Raw genomic sequence first — 21,053 nt, forward strand, 5'->3', positions numbered from 1 at the left:
CTTGTGCTGGAACTAGGGATGAAAACGGATCGGATATGGACGGATATCACTGATATTATATTTGTTTTCATATTTCTGTCTGGATTCGGATTCGAATATGGATAGTGTCAACTATGTCGGATAAGATACGATTGGATATCGACATCATAAATATGCGATTTGAGTATTCGGATATGGATACGGTATCGGATGTTGGATATCCGGACTCGGATACGGACAGATTTCAACCACTCTAAACGGATTCGGTTTCGAATACGGTCGGAAAATATCCGTACCGTTTTCATCCCTAGCTGAAACACATACTACCAGTGGCGGATCCAAAGGGGGGGCTGGGGGGGCTCCAGCCCCCCCTAATTTCTTGATTTCAATGCTAATTACTGTAGCAAAAACTTGATTTCACCGTTAAATCTTCGTGCAAATCAACATCTCTGTTGTTTTAGCCCCCCCTTATCCCGCATCCCACATCCGCCACTGCATACTACTAATCGATGGCATTCCAATTCCATGTAGTATAACGGAGTACAACAGACGTGGCATGTATATATCATTAGCAAAAAAATTTCAAGAAACAAGAAATTTTTGTTTACCTCTGCATCTATCCATGATATTTTCCAGATCATGATCGCCCAAAGCATTGGTGCTGCAACAGCAATGATGCAGAGTGGCAACATCTGTAGCTTTTCCATCCAGCTATGAGTGTATGTTTTGGTCACGTAAAGAACGAAGGGAGCATAAACAATTGCGATGGCAAATTGAAATGCCTGCAAATACAAGAGAAGACGTGCATGGAATTAGACGGGCTAGTTAGAAAAGAGGGCTCATACTGAGCAACAAGAATAGGTGTGGGCACTATTCCATCATGAGAAGTTGTATTGGCACACTATTCCAGAACAGGAAATCACTGCCGGAGCATCACTTCCAGTTGTGCTAGTGCCAGCAGTGACTGCTTTTCACTATCGGTTCGTAGGCCTGGGATAGATAAATGTTTGATGATGTTTATGAACTGGCAGCAAAGAGACGTATCACTACCGGTTAAAGCTACAATCCGACAGTGATAGTTGGAAAATCACTGGACAGTTACTGCCGATTTTTGGCTTATCCGACAGTGAAAATGTAACACTACTGCCAGTTTTTTCCTTGACTTGATAGTGTATTCCATTGTTGGATCCACATACTAACAGTTTGCTATATTCTCGACCGATGGATCCACCTACCATCGCTACTTCTATTTATGAATCATATATCCAAACAACTGATTTCTTCTACTCTCAACACCTTATTCCCTTCATAGTCATTTATAGTATGAAGATACTGTCTTTGTTGGAGGAACCCTAATTCTGGAAGAAAGCCTCCCGTATATACGCCTTCTAGTACCAGAATGGACATCCATTACCATCCCACTGAAAGAACACCAAAACATGAACTTCTAATGAAAATCACAAGAAATGGCCAAAAATTAGACAAAAACGGCCACAAAACCTAACTTTACGATCCAGACACATGTAGAAGATGCGGCCATAGATGAGACAGTCTTACTTCTTTACCTTGAACTCCAACACAATGTGCCGCCCACACTCGTTGAACTCAATGAGAGGGAGCTCCGGTCTCAGTCACTTACCATGCGAGGCGAAGGACCTGGACGGGGACACCGTCTATGGTGAGGACCGCCGACGGGGTCTCTCTGTTGTCCCAAACCGATGGCGACAAGGATGGGAGATTGGGGTGAATGGGTCAAGAATTGGTTAACACATACACATCGGCGAAAATAAAGGCATGGGACTATATGTCACTGCTGGATCATCACTTCCAGGGTCAAAGTAGAACCGACAGTGATACTAGAGTCAACCAAATTATTGAAGATGATGATTATTAGAGTCTACCAAATTAAATGTTAGAATTTATCTTTTTATAGCTGGCCTGCTAAGAATTAATGTGAATGCTCCAACGAATTTCTAGGATTTTTTTTTTGCGCGTCTAGTGAAAATTAACGTGGAGCCTTCAATTAGCAATAGTAAGATAAGATGTATATATGGTTTTCTAATTATGATGTACTCATATAACTTATCTTGTGAGTCTCCAATTAGCAATAGTAGCGTTTCAATAAAATAGCAATAGTAAGATAAGATGTATGTATGGTTTTCTAATTATGATGTACTCATATATCTTATCTTGTGAGCCTCCAAATAGCAATAGTAAGATAAGATGTATATATGGTTTTCTAGTTATGATGTACTCATATCTTATCTTGTAAGAAAAGTGAAGGCAATGATAATTCTCTGGTGCATTATAATTCTTTGGTGCGTTATAATAATAACTACAGTTTCGATTGTGCTCTCATGAGTACCGCCACTGGGTTGAAGCATGAACCGGCGGTGGTGTCATAAATAGGGGCGGAGCCCAGTGGAGGCCAAACTGGGCTCCGGCCACTACTTGCTGCGATGAATTACGAAGAGACAGCTAGCTCCCCTATCCTATCAGTTAATAAGCTCAACGGATACTCTTATAAAAAAGCACAAATACTCCTAAAGCATGTCACACCTTTGTCTATTTTTTCATGTTGCCTAGCTAGCTTCTTGTACTAAAAGTGCTCAGGTGCAAAAGTAATGATAGCTGTTCATATGTCTGCACAAAACACAGGATTCATTGAGTAGAAAGCCAGTGACATGTCACCAGTTGGCATAATACTCAGTTCAGGCGCCATTGAGACATATACTAGAAAATAATTGTTCAATCACTCTAAATTTTCATGAACGCACATGTTGTAGTTCTTACTATAGAAATTAGGACATTAATGTTTATTAGTGGATTAGGCCCCTCGGTATTCAGTCACGCTCTGCCACTGGTCTTGAGTTTCACTGCTGGTTGATATCACTGCCAGTTCATAGTTCAACCGGACAGTAATACTCATGATACCAGCAGTGATAGGGCATCCTCATTAGTACCGATTGTCCTCAGATCGACACAATTCTGGCGGTCACAGGGGGTTTCGACCCGACAGTAGTGGCAATTCATGTGTGTGCGGTGCTATATTTTGAAAGCAGCACAATAATAAAAACCTCAAAGCCTCTCCAGGATCGGAGGGAGGAGGCCGGAACAGGGACGGTATATCGTACTAAGTACCATAGGGTGGTGATTAGTCATCTCAAACCATTAAAGCAGGACTCATCGAGAAATTTAAATTAATATCATCGGTTTGCAAAGGATTTGTATTGTGGGTAATTAAGTTTTTTTTGTATAATTGATTGAACCCAAGCAAGCAAGCAAACAACGACGGGGGCGATTTAATTAAACTGGAAACGTACGGGGGTCGATCGCAGGTCCTTGCAATCATGATGATCCGAAAATATACGAAAAAGAAGAGGGGAGGGAAGAAGAAGAGAAGATACATCTCAAGATGTGATGGAGCGGGCAAAGTTACCCACCGAGCAGATGTAGGATATGCGCTCGCCAAGCAAGAGCGATGTCGCGCCTGCCGCTGCCGCTGCCGCTGGCGTCTGCTCCTTCTTCCCTTCGCCGCTGTCTGGCAAGCCGCCTTTCATCGCCGGTGAGGTGGTGTTCGTTGCACTCTCCTATCTGTCACCTGAGCAGTGTTACGAACTCGGGTACGTTTACATTTTCTCTCGTTTTTAGCTTTATAGAAAAGAAACATAGTTGGGGTGGTGGTGGGGGAGTGAAGAATGGATCGGAGGAAATACGCGGTTTGTATGGATTTTCTATCGGCAGTCAGCAATGGTGGGCGGTCGGAAATGCATGATTATCTCATCGAGAAAGGAAAGCAGCAATGAATGTGTGGTAATAAACCGTGTAGCGGATTTCTCAACAAAAAAAAAAAAAAAAAAAAACGTGTAGTGGACGCGCATGCAGCTCTGCGTTTTTACTTGCTATACTTTTGACGCAAGCAAATTCGGTGCATGCTCCTCTTTTTACTTTTGTTGATTGATAATTGACAGCAAGTAGGTTCGGTGGAGACTCCCTTTTGACCCAAGTAAAAATTCGGTGCAGGCTGACCTCTTGATTCTTGACGCAAGAAAGTTCGGTGCAGGCTCCCTTTTTGACGAAAGTAATTCGGTGTGCAGGCTGATTCCCTCCACCGATGTCTCCGTGCATATATGTATACCAAAGCAGCCTTGACTCGGCTCACCTAAATCAGCAGGTTCCCAACGGAGGACAAATATATATATTTCATTTCAAATAAGAAAATACATTGTACTCCGGCCGTCCTAAAAAAATGATGTTCTGTGATTTAAAATTTGTCTCAGAAAAAGTGATGTTCTGAGTTTTAGACACGTTGTTGACCCACAGATCCAGCGCCAAATTACCAATTGAGATGTGCTATTATTTGTTGCCTGCCTTGGATCTCTGCATGCTTGTATGCAGTGCATCTTAATTAGGAAGTAATCCATGCGACATCCCTTCTTTTAAGGGAATCAAGTGTGATATACTAAGGATATTAGGGACATTTCTTTTCTCCACTAATTTGTCTGAAAAATCCCATAACATTATTTTTTTGGGACGGAGGAAGTACATATTATTGGACCTGAGTTTAATTGCAACTTGACCACTACAATCAATACAAATTCTCTTATTATAAACAAGAGCTACAGGTATCAAATTGCAATTATGAAAACAAAGTTCAAGTCTCTCAGTCACTTAAGCTCTAGCTGGTAGCATGTGTTGCTCCAAGTGTTTGACAGGCACTAAAGCTCTAGGTACTAGCATGTGTTGCTCCAAGTGTTTGACTGGCCAGACGACACGCCATCCCTTGATCACCATGACCATCAGACCACGAATCCCTACAAGACAACAGCTGCCGCAAACTGAGCCAAGAACCGAGCTGAAAACGTAGATATGGTTTTTAGCCTTCAAATGCTCCGGATAGCAACTAAGATAAGCATGTCAAGCATTGCATGATTTTTTTTTTCACAATTTCAAAGTCTGGTAAGTGATTATAAAACTTGATACCAGGGTAGTTGCTAAATATCAGTTATATTGGTCCACATATGCCTAGCAATATCACAATAGAAAACACAGATGAGCAGTGCTTTTAGGATCAGTGCAAAACAACCAATTCACATTATCAAGTTTCTTTCTCTTGCCTAGAAAATCACCATGGACACACTATACAATGGTGGCAGGTGTACAGTCAGAGCAATGGTGCAAAACTAGCCAGAAGCCCGTACTCCATCCGTCCCAAAATAATTATCATTTTCACTTCCTGATAAATCAAACATTTTTAACTTTGACTAAACATATGTAAAAAATATTAATATTTATGGTGTATAATTAGTATCATTAGATAAATCGTTAAATATATTTTTTTCATAATAAATTTATTTGAAGATATAAATGTTGTTAATATTTTCTACAAATCTAATCAAAGTTGACAAAGTTTGACCAGCATGCATATCATAGTGTCACTTATTTTGGGACCAAGGGAGTACATGATATCTCTTAATATGAATGGTGCCTAATTGAAGATATATTATATATGATGATAATGCTGTGGAAGGTCTGGTTCCTTTGCAAGGTCCCTCTGCTGCGAGGAAAACGAGGTAGCACGGTCAACGCAGGCCTAGCCCCCCATCGATGGCCCCATCCTCGGTGGACCCACTGCCCCTCCACCCAATAATGGCCTGCGGGTGCCCGCGTGAAAGCATCTAGGCTCCTAGTTGAATTTTGGTGATTAATGATGACATAAAATTACTATGACTAACGTGTGTTTTACAGAGGCAATTAAAGTTAGGTCATGGTAATGGCAATTGATTAGGCAATTATGGTTTTCATGCCCCCGTCGATGGAATTCATTTCGGTTTTTAAAGGATGGACGACAAGGTTAAGGACGGCTAGTTCTAAGTGTCATTTAGAGTTGAAGAGACACTTAAAGTAGTTTAGAACTTTGTTTTTTTTTCTTTGGCCATACTATTCAGGGGGGTATTGTTTGCATGAAAATGTGGTAGCCGCGCCGGGTGGACTCGCAGCAAGCCGGAACGATCTGGAGATCTACCTGGCTTCAACCCAGGACCAGTCGACCCTGCGAATTCCCAAGTGCGTGCTAGTCAATTTGACCTGCAATGGATAAGGAGAGAAAGTTTATCAGTAATTTAGGGTGGAACGTGCTGGTTTTGCCCAGACAGTTCCAAGTGTGCCGCTTCGGGAGCAACCAGATGGGAAAAATTGACTAAATAGCCGATACTAGAAGAAATCGACTGTTGAGGACTGTAATGATTGATTTTATAGTAATGGATAAAATACGTCCAGTTTTAATGATCCTTTCCCTTAAGCTATTAACACGTATGCGTCAAAGAGGCTAAATTAGATTTTGATCAATACGTGGTATAGAGCCAATGAATCCGGTGAAAAGGGATATATCACGTAAACAATCGACTGTTAAATATAAAGGGGTCTACGAACTGTCTAGGTCTAATTCATTACCACCAACAATGAGGTTCGACCCTATCGATGCAGCTATGATGATGACAATAACCTAAAGCTAGAAAATCCATAAAACCATCTATATGTTAACAGGTTCATGAAAGCATACCATATCTGTGAAGAGCGCAGGCAAATCGGTTAAAATAGCCGATTCAGGTAGAAAAGGGATTACAGCATGTGAACGATCGACTGTTTAATACGGACAGACCTATAAACTCACCAAATCTAACCTGTTATCCTTAACAGTGGGGTTCAACAGGATCGATGGCAGCCATGATAAAGATAACATATCAAACCTTTAAAGTAAACAGATCTATTCGCATTTAACAGAATCATGAAGACACACTATAAGCGTTAAAGTACTAGCAATCGGTTATTTAGCCAATGCAGGCATAGCAAACAACCAAGGTCACGCCTTTTCGAAAGCAAATATACCAACTAGCATACTCCGATCTAAAGTGCTAACAGTGGGGATCGACTGGATCGTTGCAGCCATAATAGCGAGCTATAGACTAGATTTAAGTTGCTAGTAAACCTTCTTAAGATTAGACATGCATCAGCCGTATACTATGCACGATCAAGATTGAAGTAGAATGGCCGATGAAACATAATCCATCGTTTAAAGTAAGAACTATCGCAATGTGATAAGGTAAACGATGGACTAAAAGGATGTGAGGCCGATCTAGATCGATCTCGATCGGGCAGGTTGATGTTGCTGAAAACTAATAAAAACAAGAACACCAGCAAGATCGATAACTTAGTGAATCTATCCGAAAGTCGCCACCCTTAGATAGAGCTGATAACTTGACCTTAATCTAATTCGAGCAGTGGAGGTCGAACTTAACCGATGCAGCCGTATTTGAACTAGATAAGGATCGATAACTAACTTATACTAGAGCTCGTAAGAGGTCGGCCGGACCGATGCAGCCTTACAAACAAGAGTATAAGCCATGGCGGTACTTACAGACAAGCCGGAGGTCGACCGAATCGATGCGGCCCTGCTTGTTCAAGAACTCGTCGAGATCTACAGTACTCCTACTCCTAAGGGTTGACGTGAAGCCGAAAAAAGTAATTGATATTGATTGATTGTGTCTGTTTTTTACAATAGCCGGGGTCCAATATTTATACCTGGGACTTAAACATAAATCCTACTCAAGTACGACTAATTACAATCTTTGGTATAAGAGAAAAACATTCCTAACTTAAGATAATTTGGACCATAATATTTCTTTTTTGTAGAGTCCAACATGTTTTCCCGACGCCAACCGTAGCACATTGATGTTATCTGCTGATGTCGTCCGAAGAGAGCCGATCCTAGCACCGCATCTGAATCAGCTGATATCGATCCTTATGCAATCAATTCCTTGATGACACAATCTCGGAAGCTTCGAGTTCCCGCGTTCTTCTTCCCAAATTTTGGTGTAAACACATGCTCCCCAATTTTGGGATAAAAATGATTTTATTCTAAAATTTCTATTTACCTGTTCACCATGTCGTAACCGTTTATTCCGAAATATACGTGTGACTCTTGATATTCTCGGTCCGAATTTTATATAACACCCCAACAGTATCATTTCTGATTCATTCGGCCCATTCGCTTTCCCCATCTTGTTCGAGCGAGCCTCAACAACCAAAGCTGCCACCACTATAGCTCCAACCCTAGCAGTTTTCCCTCTGCTCGAGCTGTTCGTTAAGTCATTCCTCTGCAACCTTTTTTTAGATTCAGATCTATTCCAACTAAAATGGCAACCACTGACGACATCCCTGAGGTACGTCTCCAAATTTCTGCCCCTCAACTATGAGCCGCTACTCTATATTTTTCTCTTCTTTAAGTTTATCGCATCTGGCTTTCCAGGGGATGGAAAATGAAATTCTGATCCCTTCGTCTGTTGTTCCAAATGCCTATTACCATGAACCCATGGGAGATGCTAATCCTTCGGATTTTATCAACCAACCAATCAAATTCCTTTTAGGCAGTCCTTGGTAGATCTGTCTTCTTAGAACACCAAAAAACCCCTTTAGAAATTGGCCCAAAATGCCTAAGGGATGGAGAAACTGGTTTCGTAGAGTGATAGACAAAAAGGGTGAAGACTGGGAAGTTTATGATTTAAGCCAATGCCTGACCCTTTCACTATCTGGAATGGAGAGAGATGATTCACTCCTAATTGTCGCTTCTTACTTCTGGTCGAACACCTTGAATGCTTTCGTCTTTGGTCATGGTCCAATGACTATTACCTTGGCTGATGTTTATGTGTTGACCGGCCTTAGAATAATAGGACCAATGTAACCATATGAACTCTTAGGTGCTGGGTCAAAGAAACTGGCCAAAATATCAGGAATGGGCAAGCTACATCCAGAACCACATCGGGAATGAATCGACTGTTAGCGAAAGAGAACATGTGGCTTTTCTGAACATGTGGCTAGAAAGATTCATCTTCTGTGGCTCATCTTGTGGCCTAACTTGCAATTATAAACTCATGGCAGAGCATTTAGCAGTAGGCATTGAGATTCCTCTTGGAAAGTATTTGTTGGGATTAGCTTACCATTTGATGCATTAGGTGGCCGCTTAGCTGCTGAAGAATGAAGCAGTGCACACCATCAGCGGCCCTTGGTGGTTAATACAATTGTGGTTAAATTTATATATGCATAAGATTGTAAAGCCAAATCTCTAGAATTTGAGCTTTTCCTCCTCCAACTTTGATGAGGAATACAGAGGCAAAGAAGGAAGAACCCGTCAGTGCATGAACTATGGTGAAGTTGCATCGGCCATTACAATTGTTGTCGATGTTGGCCATCTTTTCAAGAAGTTTTATAGAGGGTTTGATGCAGATATTCTGACTTGGCTTCCCTATGATGAGGATGAGAACAATGAGTTGGTCTTTCTGTTCATATTTCTATTTGAATCAAGCTGCTCAGACAAAACGACAGTTGCAATCTTCAATTCTTTCATCAAACCTTGCGTTCTTCCAGCCGAATTTCATCACGGCCACTGCAAAATGTCTACAGGTTCCTTCCTTCTAGGCAACCTTCCAACCTATGAGTTTTACAACCCTTCTTTCGTAGCTCGTCAGTTTGGTCTTGGTCAACTGCCCCCCGAGCTATTTTCAAAGATTTACAAAAACTGAGAGAAGGCATCAGTGAGGCAATGGAAGCTTCTAGAGTTTTTCAGTTAGGATCAGATCTTCCTTCTCTCTATCTGCATGCCTGGACTAGAGCCTCTTTCACTTTCCATTTATATGATCTCTGGTGGCAAGAATGGCACTCCCACCTCTTCTGCGGGCTAGTTCATCCTAGCTACGTAGCTCTGGATGAAGAGTTTGCTTCTGACAGTGAGGTAACTAGCTAACTCCTTTTCTTTCATAAAGGTCGTCTCCCTCGGTCAACTTATCTAATAGAACTAACTTGCAGGGTGCTAAATTCAATCCCCCAATTATGGACAGAAAAGGGCATGCCATAGAGTATTATCCGCCATGTCCAATCTAGAGACTGAGATCAACTGCACCTCCACTGAAGAAGCTAATGAAAACCCAGGCTGCTTCTACAATTGTAACATACCAATCTTCAAAACGTAAGGTAGCCGAGGGGACAACCCAAAAAACCATTACTAGAAAAAGGCTTCGCAGATTGAGACCATCATCTTCTCAGGTAAAACAATTCATCCTCTTCCCAAAATGATATTCAATTTCTAATTCTAATTCTCTCCTTATAGTTATCAACCATTGCATCCCAATCTGCTCTAGGTGTTGAACTATTGTCCCAGGTGTTTAAATCAGCAGCAACCAAGTCTTCATCGGCCGATCCTCAAAAGGGGCCAATTTTGGTTGAAATAACCGATGCTTCTAGGATAGCAAAAGATGAGAATCCCCCCACTTTACTTCCTGATGTTGCCAAGGTATCTCCTCAAAACTCTTAATTCTTATTCAATTTCTACCCTTCTCTGACCATTTATCATGCTAGATACTCCCTGAGGAAACATTCATGAAAGAACAGGAGTCTGACAATCTACCTATTAAAAATGATCATGTTGTTGTTGTCACCCAGACTGTCAATTCCCCAGTTCAGCACACAATTGATGGTAAGAAAATCATATATCTATTTTATCCTTCGGCAACAAACATCAACTGAAAAAATCTTCCTTGATGTTTACAGATACCAATGTTAAAAGTTCAGAGTCGATTCAACCAGATACCATTGGTGCATTATCAGCTGTTCCTTCTCCTCAGATAGAGACTACCCTAGAAAAGGTATTGTATCCACTTCAGCGTTTATCTTATTGTCAACTGATTCAATCCTCCTAACAAGATTTTCAAATATATAGATACTCAATTCTCCAGCTCTGAGATACTCCTTCAATTTTGAACAATACATTGATGAAGGTGAAATTAGCTCATCAGCCATCTCTCCTAAAGAAGCCTTATCAGAAGAGACTAGAAATTGGCTAAGGGACATATTGCCAATGCTTGAGAAGGATATAGCAGATTTGGTCCAAGATGCAGATTCAATGCAAAGAGCCTTCTTAGCCATTAAGGATAATTTATCCCCAGATCTCACCAAAGTCTTGTCACCTTTATCCATCATTGAAGATCAAACCCTAAAGGTGAAAAAGGCTCATAGGAATCTGTCTAACCATGAAGCTTTATTGGCCAAGAAGAACTCCAACAGACAAGAGGCCAAACAGTTGGCACAGCTGATCGATAATTTGAAGAACTCCTCCCTCAGGATCGAGCCAGAGCTGAACCAACTATAAACCAAGCATGCAGAACTTGAGAAGGAACTGGAGAACGTGAAGGCTGCCATCGATCGCCATAAGTCTAATCTGGCTTAAATAACCAATGCCATTAAGCAGAAGAAATAGGAAATGCTGACCAAGGTTAAAGAAGGCAAGGCCATCCGCAGCAACCTTGAGAACATTCTTGGATCAGCCAAAGAAGACAAGCAACAAAACGCAGAAGTCGATGCTATCCGTCTGAAAGCATTGAAAGAAATTTAGGATGCTCTAAACTTGTAATCTACATACCAACATATATTTTTTGTGAAACCAATGATAACCATATTTTCTGTTGATCTATTGTATTTCTTGTCTCGGCTAAAGAGCCGATTTGAAAATAGCCGATTCTAGACCTCTGACCTCACTCCAATTAAGTCTAAAAACATGGCCTTCATTAAGAAAACTCCTCAATCTTCTATCCCTAGTTATCAACGCCGCATTCTCTTTGGCATTAGTGAGGTGGCGCTTCGCCTTCTATTAATTACAGTTGTTCTTCGCACGTCTCAAGATACCTACCATCCCATCTATAAATACCAGCCGAGGGCTCTGGCCTCGAACACATCTATACTTGCAACTGTCTCTGTTCTTTGCACTTCTCCACCTTCACAAACCCTATAGCGGTTTTCTTCCTCCTCTCAGTTCATCTAACCAAACCCTATGGCTGGCGAGGACAACTGGGGCAAGCGCGCGGCAGAGGAGGTTTCGAAGGAGAACCTGCCAATGAGCCAGTGCCTCCACCGTATGAGGTGAGATTGATATCTTCTGCTAATGGCAATGAACTTTTCTAACTTGTTTATAGGTTCGTCTTGAATGATAGCCTTTGTCCACTTCCTCCGACGGCCGGCGAGCCCTCCAATGCTATATCTGATGCCGCCTCCGCACCAGATTCATCGTCGGACTCCTACGACTCCTACAACGGCTACGACGCCCGGTGTTTCCTCTAGGAGTGGAGGACAGCCCAGGAACATTATTCCGAGGAAACTCGGGAAAACGGTCAGCTTGAGATCTGCCTTAGGGCCTCTCAAGCCGCCCTTCACGCCGCTGAGGAAGAGGCCAGCACTGCTCGGGCGTAGCTAGCCGAGTTCGGCGCCATGGTGGTGGGTAAGATGGATTCCAAGAACACCTTTATTTTGATTCCCACTATCTTTGTCTTGATATCTTCTTTGTTTCTATGATCGCCAGCCCTGACGGTGTAGTTGGAGAACCTCTAGCTAGTGGTGAACGTGGCTACGACGGCTGTCAATGTTCGAGGCCGCTTCATCAACGCCCACCTCCACGACGTCCTAGCCCATGTCTAGGAGATCGCCCTCCATGGCGTTCGTCGCGGTGCATCGGTGGCGCTGGCCGCGGTGTAGGTTCAGACCAGGTACGAGCTTCATACAATGGAGATCGGTTTCCCAATGGGCGACGGCCACAAAGAGCACGAGGAGTTAATCGAGGACTTCGTTGATGCAGTAGAAGCCATCGTAGACATTACATCTGCTCTGGATGTGATAAACAATGTCTTTGACTAGTTTTTACATAGGGCAAACTAATCAATGAATAAAATCTCTGTTTTTTCTCTGATCGTATCTCGGTGTACTTTTTGCAATGGCTTGTGTATATCATAATTGTTTCTGTGTCAGTTTTTTGCTCTATAGGCGATACATACCGTATCGGCTTTTCCCTTCTTTGGATTAATTTTTGAGCTAAAGGCGATACCCCTCTGGTACCGGCTATTAGAGCTGATGACTAACCAAATTGGCTATCAAGTATTAGTCCAAATGCTAGGATAATATTCCTTCAGGTACTTTCCATTTATCGCTTCTTGATAGGTTGCACTATAACTCTTCAGACCAAAGATCAAACAATTGATCGATCTAAACTAGGCATCTTATAGTATTCCCAAGCAAAACAATCTTTAAATTCCTTTCATGAATCTATCAACTCTTGCTTATACTCAGGATCCAACTTAGCAGTTACATACGTCGGCCTAGGCCTATCTCTAGAACCAATATCTATCTCCTCTAATTCATCGGCCAACGTAAAGCCATGTCCTAGTTTACCATCTGTACCATCTATTGTATTATCCATTAAAACAAACTCTTAGAGCCGATTGCTTAGATCGGCTGTTGGCTTTTATTATCGATCTTAATAAAGCCTCCTTCCCATAGCTTGCTAGAAAACCACTCGAAGTCTTCTAGTTCCCAATACATTGGATCAGCTATTGCTATACTCATAGAATCATCAGCATGAACCAGCTCAACATCATCTCCAGGCCACTGAATCAAGCATTGATGCATAGTCGATGGTACACAACAATTTGCATGAATCAAATCACCACCAAGGAGTAAACTGTATGAGCCATTTCCATCAATGACAAAGAATGTAGTGAGCAAAGTCTTACTTCCAATTGTCAATTCGACGTTTATTGTCCCCTGGTCTTGGAGGCATTACCCCCAAAATCCTTAAGCATCATGTCGATCTCAATCAAATCTCCTGGTCCCTTGCTAAGCTTACAAAAAGTAGTATAAGGAATAAGATTAACATAAGCACCTCCATCCACCAACATCTTGCTCATCGGTTTTCCATCAACGAAACCTTTTACATATAAAGCTTTTAAGTGCCAATGCTTGACTGGCTTATTGAATATAGCTTGCTGTATAACCATCAACTTGGCAACTATCTCCTCATACTCTGATTCATCAAAATCTGAATAGACTTCTTGGTCTACTGGAGCTCTAAATTCTGACGGCAACAGAAAAGCCATTTGAATATTAGCCGATGGTTGACCCCTATCGGTTGTTTGTTTAGCACGCCACACTTGAGGTCTACCAGATGTCTAAGCCTGTTCTAGCTCTCTGTTTCTTAAGCATTGCACCCTTCTTTTCTAGCTTCTTATCAAACCTCTTGGACACCATTGCCCTTCCTGCCAAACATACTCTTCATCATCACCCTCTTCTTCATAATCAGCCTAGTTTTGATCAACAACTCGCTTCTCGAGCCGATCATGAACACTTCTATTTTTTACGCGTCGATCCATATTATTATGATGATACTCATCTCGAGCATGGATAGACCAATGGCTGGCTTGAGATTGCCTAAACTCCCAATATTGCTCACTGCACTCTGGGTAATTATTATTAGTAGGCAATTTCAAACCTTTATTCCAATAATGTCTGAAGAAAGGATAATTCCAAAGTGATTCAGCTTGCTTTCGTTCATGCCCCTCTTTCTCCTGTTGACACTTGTATTATTTCTCTTCTAAGCCCTTGTTTAGTTCGCGAAATTTGGAATTCGGGGCTACTGTAGCACCTTCATTTTTATTTGGCAAATAGTGTCCAAACATTGACTAATTAGGCTTAAAACGTTCGTCTCGCAATTTCCCACCAAACTGTGCAATTAGTTTTTCTTTTCATCTACATTTAATGCTCCATGCACGGGCCGCAAACATTCGATGTGACAGGTACTGTAGCAACTTTTTGGACTTTGGGGTCCAACTAAACAAGGGCTAACCAACGCTGATAATCATTTTCCTTCTGACATTGCCATTTATTCAACAAAATTCGAGATATGACACATGGCCTTATCGCCCCGTTCCTTGATGTCTCTCCCTGCTCATATCGGCTCTTCTGTTGGTCATGACGCCTTTTAATCTCTCTATATTCATCAGCTGATATTTGCATCTTCGGGTCGACGGTTCCGGTTTCTTTTGCCCTGGTTCATGTTAGAACTTTAGTCTTTCCTTTGAGAAACTTCACATCGACCATATTCTAATCCCTTGGGAAAGGATTATCATCAACTTTCATCTTCTGAGGTGTATCAAATTTAAGCTTCCCTTGCTGAATAGCCCTCTGTATATGTTGCCGGAAAATTATGCACTCGTTAGTAGAATGAGAAGTAACGTTATGAAATTTGCAGAACTTCTTATTCTTCCACTAATCAGGAGGTAACATAATATGATTGGCAGGCAACTTGATCTGTCCCCTCTCAAGCAAGAAATCGAAGAGCTTGTCCGATTTTGTGACGTCAAAATCATAGCTCTCTTCCACTCCTTTTTCCCAAGGATTTGGCACTGTCACTATCTTCTTACCCTAATTCTATCCAGCCGCAGCAATCTCTTCTTCTTCATTGTCCTCATCGTCGTCATCAACTGAATATATATTATAGGCTTCGGCAATCACGACACTCTTCTGGAATCGGGTATCTCTGTGCATATTACGGAATTGGCTATTGAGTGCTGCCACTCGTTGAGCTAACTGACCTAAGTTGTCAAACTCTTGCCCAAATAGCTTCTCCCTCTATGTTGGCAACATTCCTTGAACAGCTAAAGCAGCTAGCTGATTATCAGTTAGATTCAATGAGAAGTACAAATTTTTGGTCTCTCAAAACCTTTGAAGAAACTCGGCACCCGATTCATTAGTTCTCTGCCTTATTGTCATCCAATCTATGATTTTCTTTTCCTCTATCCCAGTATAGAAATATGTATGAAACTTCTTCTTTAGGTCAGTCCAATTGACAATGGAATTAACTGGCAACGATGAAAACCAAGTGAAGGTCGGTCCTAACAGGGACAAGGGGAAGAAACAAACTTGATGAGCCTCTTCAATGGATGATTCACCCAACTGTGTAAGATACCGACTGACATGTTCTATTGTACTTGAGCTATCTTGGTTTGTGAACTTAGCAAATTCTGAAAGCCTGTAATTTATAGGCAGAGCGACCAAATCATAGCACTCTGGATATGGACGTTTGTACGAAAAAGTTTGCCCTTTTGGTTTCAAACCAAACTGGTTCTTCATCATCTCGGTCACTCAGAGCAACAACTCATCAACATTTGAATCTAGATTTCTCTACAATTGTTGACCCATCTGCGGATTAAAATTTTAGGTACCTTGGTACCCTGGATTTGGAATCATATGAAGGGTATTATAATATGTGCTATAATGATATCCTTGTGGAATCTCTATTTGCTGGGTCCTTTGCTGATTTGCTGCTTGAAGTCTCTAGTTGTAAATGTTAGGATCTGTATCTCTACGAATCATTTGAACTGATGGCACTATTTTTTGAGCCGACAACGGTATTTGGCCTGATGTGCCAAAATTAACCATTTGATTCTGAACCTGCCCCGTTGGCTGTTGCACATACTGCACTGATAATCCAGAATTATTTCGTATTTGATTAGTAGTGATACCTTGAACTTGTTCAGATGAGCCCTGAACTACCTAAACATTATCATTACCAGTTAGTGCTGCTTCTTGATGGCTAGTACCGACTTGATTAGTCCCCTGAATCGACGGATGTGGAATATTCTAATAAACCGGTCCAACCTGATCAATTGGACACCCATGAAACACCTCTTTTATGGTATTGTGGAATATGTTCAAGAAAGCTGTATTATGGTTCAACATGGCATCATGAACAGATTTGTTTACAGCATATACGAAGAAACGCCTATCATCAGCTTCGTCTGTATCTGACTGCACATGGATCAAAACTCTTGGTAGTGGATATTTTGGCACAACTTTATTGTCACGTGTCTTGGTATAGGACAACAAACACTTGTCTGAAATTCTTCTATAGCTTTACTGATGACATCTTTATCCTCATCTGGTAGGTCTTCATAAGGCACCATAAGAATGTCCCTGTTGTTGTGAGTTGATATGACGATTGTGGGGTCCCACCGGGCGTGTCAGAACGTGTGTCAGTGCGAAAACGTGGTAGCCGCGCCAGGTGGACACACAGCAAACCGGAACGATATGGAGATCTACCTGGCTTCAACGCAGGACCAGTCGACCCTGTGAATTCCTAAGGGTGTGCCAGTCAATTTGACCCACAATTGACAAGAAGAGAAAGCTTATCGGTAATTTAGGGTGGAACGTGCTGGTTTTGCCCAGACAGTTCCAAGTGTGCCGCTTCGGGAGCAGCCAGAAGGGAAAAATCGATTAAATAGCCGATACGAGAAGAAATCGACTGCTGAGGACTGTAATGATTGATTTTATAGTAACAGATACAATACGTCCAGTTTTAATGATCCTTTCCCTTAAGCTATTAACGTATATGCGTCAAAGATACATCACTGGCTAAATTAGATTTTGATCAATACGTGGTATAGAACCAATGAATCCAATGAAAAGGGATATACCACGCAAACAATCGACTGTTAAATATAAAGGGGTCTATGAACTGTCTAGATCTAATTCATTACCACCAACAGTGAGTTTCGACCGGATCGATGCAGCTATGATGATGACAATAACCAAAAGCTAGAAAATCTATAAAACCATCTATATGTTAACAGGTTCATGAAAGCGTGCCATATCTGTGAAGAGCGCAGGCAAATCGGTTAAAATTGTCCATTCAGGTAGAAAAGGGATTACAACATGTGAACGATCGACTGTTTAATACGGACAGACCTATAAACGTATCAATTCTAACCCGTTATCCTTAACAGCGATGTTGCGCCTGCCGCTGCCGCTGGCGTTTGCTCCTTCTTCCCTTCGCCGCTGTCTGGCAAGCTGCCTTTCATCGCCGGTGAGGTGGTGTTCGTTGCACTCTCCTATCTGTCACCTGAGCAGTGTTATGAACTCGAGTACGTTCGCATTTTCTCTCGTTTTAGCTTTATAGAAATGAAACATAGTTGGGGTGGTGGTGGGGGAGTGAAGAATGGATCGGAGGAAATACGCGGTTTGTATGGATTTTCTTTCGGCAGTCAGCAATGGTGGGCGGTCGAAAATGCGTGATTATCTCATCGTGAAAGGAAAGCAGCAATGAATGTGTGTAAGATTGTAGGCGGGGCGGGCTCTTAACGTAACCCGCACTCTCGCCCCACAAAAATTCTCTTTGTGGCTATTGCGGCTCAGCAGCAATTTCTTTGTGGCCTAGTATCCTTTAACCCGCAAAGCCCGTTGGACAAGAGACAGAGGTCGCATGAACCCGCAAGAACCCGCGACAATTGCATCTCCCGATCCCTATCGCAGTCGCCGTCATGGTAGCGTGGCGTCGGGCATCGTCCTCCTCTGCTCACCATCAGCCCGTTCTACAACTCTCGTCCTGGCCCTCGGCGCAGATGGGAACGCCGATTGCGGCCATGACAGGGACGGCTACGTGGAGCGCGACGAGTTCAGCTTTGGGAACAGGGGGCGTGATGGACTGGGATGCGGAGGAAGGGGATGAGATGGCCGCGGCGGTGGCGGGCAGGGACGCCAACGCGGTGGCCACACCGATGGCGATGCCGTCGATGAGCGTGATGTCCCGTCTCATCCTGATCATGGTGTGGCGCAAGCCCATCCGCAACCCAAACACCTACTCCAGCCTCATAGGTGTCATCTGGTCGCTTGTCTGCTTCAGGTCTGTACTAGCAACCACCAACCGATACGGCATGCATGCATCGGTCGGCGGAGTAGAGTAGCGGGTGATCCGGCGAGGCAGCCGGTTGATAGCTTCGCTGTTGAATCTGTTAGTGTCCTGCAGGTAGAACTTTGAGATGCTGGCCATCATCCGGCAATCCATCTCCATCCTGTCGGACGCGGGGCTCGGAATGGCCATGTTCAGTCTCGGGCGTGGCTCCCATTCCAGCTCTTGTTTTTGTCATCATAAGTTCACACGTGTAGATACACTGTACGTGTACATACACTGTAGTGTAGCGCGTCTCGTGGGTTTTGCAACCAAGTGCATTGTGTCCGTGGAAAACATGTCCGCGAACTCTAGCGCATAGTGGCTGGCCGCAAACCCGCTAATAAACTTTGCGGCAAGCGATGCGGGTTAACGGCCGACCGCGAACGAGCCCGCCTGCAAGGCTAAATGTGTGGTAAAAAACCGTGTAGCGGATTTCTCAAAAAAAAAAAAAAAACGTGTACTGGACGCGAATGCAGCTCTGCGTTTTTACTTGCTATACTTTTGACGCAAGCACATTCGGTGCATGCTCCTCTTTTTACTTTTGTTGATTGATTCTTGACAGCAAGTAGGTTCGGTGGAGACTCCCTTTTGACCCAATTAAAAATTCGGTGCAGGTTGACCTCTTGATTCTTGACGCAAGAAAGTTCGGAGCAGGCTCCCTTTTTGACGCAAGTAATTCGGTGTGCAGGCTGATTCCTTCCACCGATGTCTCCGTGCATATATATACCAAAGCATGGATAGAAGCCACGCGTCATAAAACTCATCGCACGGCCAGGTGGCGCAGCTCCTCTCTTCAACGCATCGGCTCATGCTCCCTACCATCTCTCGGTTCGGCTGCAAACAGCCTTGACTCGGCTCACCTAAATCAGCAGGTTCCCAACGGAGGACAAATATATATATTTCATTTCAAATAAGAAAATACATTGTACTCCCTCCATCCTAAAAAAAAAATGATGTTCTGTGATTTAAAATTTATCTCAGAAAAAGTGATGTTATGAGTTTTAGACACGTTGTTGACCCATAGATCCAGCGCCAAATTACCAATTGAGATGCGCTATTGTTTGTTGCCTGCCCTTGGATCTCTGCATGCTTGTATGAGTGCATCTTAATTAGGAAGTAATCCATGCGACATCCCTTCTTTTAAGGTAATCATGTGTGATATACTAAGGGTATTAGGGACATTTCTCTTCTCCACTAATTTGTCTGAAAAATCACATAACATTTTTTTTTGGGACGGAGGAAGTACATATTATTGGACCTGAGTTTAATTGCAACTTGACCACTACAATCAATACAAATTCTCTTATTATAAACAAGAGCTACAGGTATCAAATTGCAATTATGAAAACAAAGTTCAAGTCTCTCAGTCACTTAAGCTCTAGCTGGTAGCATGTGTTGCTCCAAGTGTTTGACAGGCACTAAAGCTCTAGGTACTAGCATGTGTTGCTCCAAGTGTTTGACTGGCCAGACGACACGCCATCGCTTGATCACCATGACCATCAGACCACGGATCCCTACAAGACAACAGCTGCCGCAAACTGTGCCAAGAACCGAGCTGAAAACGTAGATATGGTTTTTAGCCTTCAAATGCTCCGGATAGCAACTAAGATAAGCATGTCAAGCATTGCATGATTTTTTTTTTCACAATTTCAAAGTCTGGTAAGTGATTCTAAAACTTGATACCAGGGTAGTTGCTGAATATCAGTTATATTGGTCCACATATGCCTAGCAATATCACAATAGAAAACACAGATGAGCAGTGCTTTTAGGATCAGTGCAAAACAACCAATTCACATTATATAGTTTCTTTCTCTTGGCTAGAAAATCACCATGGACACACTGTACAATGGTGGCAGGTGTACAGTCGGAGCAATGGTGCAAAACTAGCCAGAAGCCCGTAGTCCATCCGTCCCAAAATAATTATCATTTTCACTTCCCGATAAATCAAACATTTTTAACTTTGACTAAATGTCGACGAAATATGGTCGGCAGTCCATCTAGGGGTATGCACATGATGGTAGATTATCGGTAGACGGTGCGTGTAATCAGGAACCAGATGGTTACAGAGGCACAAGACACAAGATTTATACAGGTTTGGCCGCCGTGTTGGCGTAATACCTACGTCCTGTGTCTTATTATTCTGTATTGATTGAGGTGTAGATGGATCGTCCTCCCTGAGGGGGACCCTTGCCTCTCCTTATATAGTCTGGAGGAGGAGGGTTACAAGTAAAGTATCCTATTTGGTACTATTACAATATCTAGTACAACTTGTAATCTTGCTGTGCACGCCTCGATCTTACGGGCCGGGCCACCTCGGATGGTGCGGCCCATGTACCATCTTGTGGTACCCGGGGGTATATCCCCCACAGCTAGTCCCCGAGCGCCATGTATTCTGATGTGACACGCCATTTTAACCTTCTCCGAACAGTGAGGCTTGAGTTCTTGACATCTCCGACCACCGTTGTTGCCGCAGAAG

Source organism: Miscanthus floridulus, chromosome 15 (assembly GCF_019320115.1).
Source record: "Miscanthus floridulus cultivar M001 chromosome 15, ASM1932011v1, whole genome shotgun sequence".
Taxonomy (NCBI): domain Eukaryota; kingdom Viridiplantae; phylum Streptophyta; class Magnoliopsida; order Poales; family Poaceae; genus Miscanthus; species Miscanthus floridulus.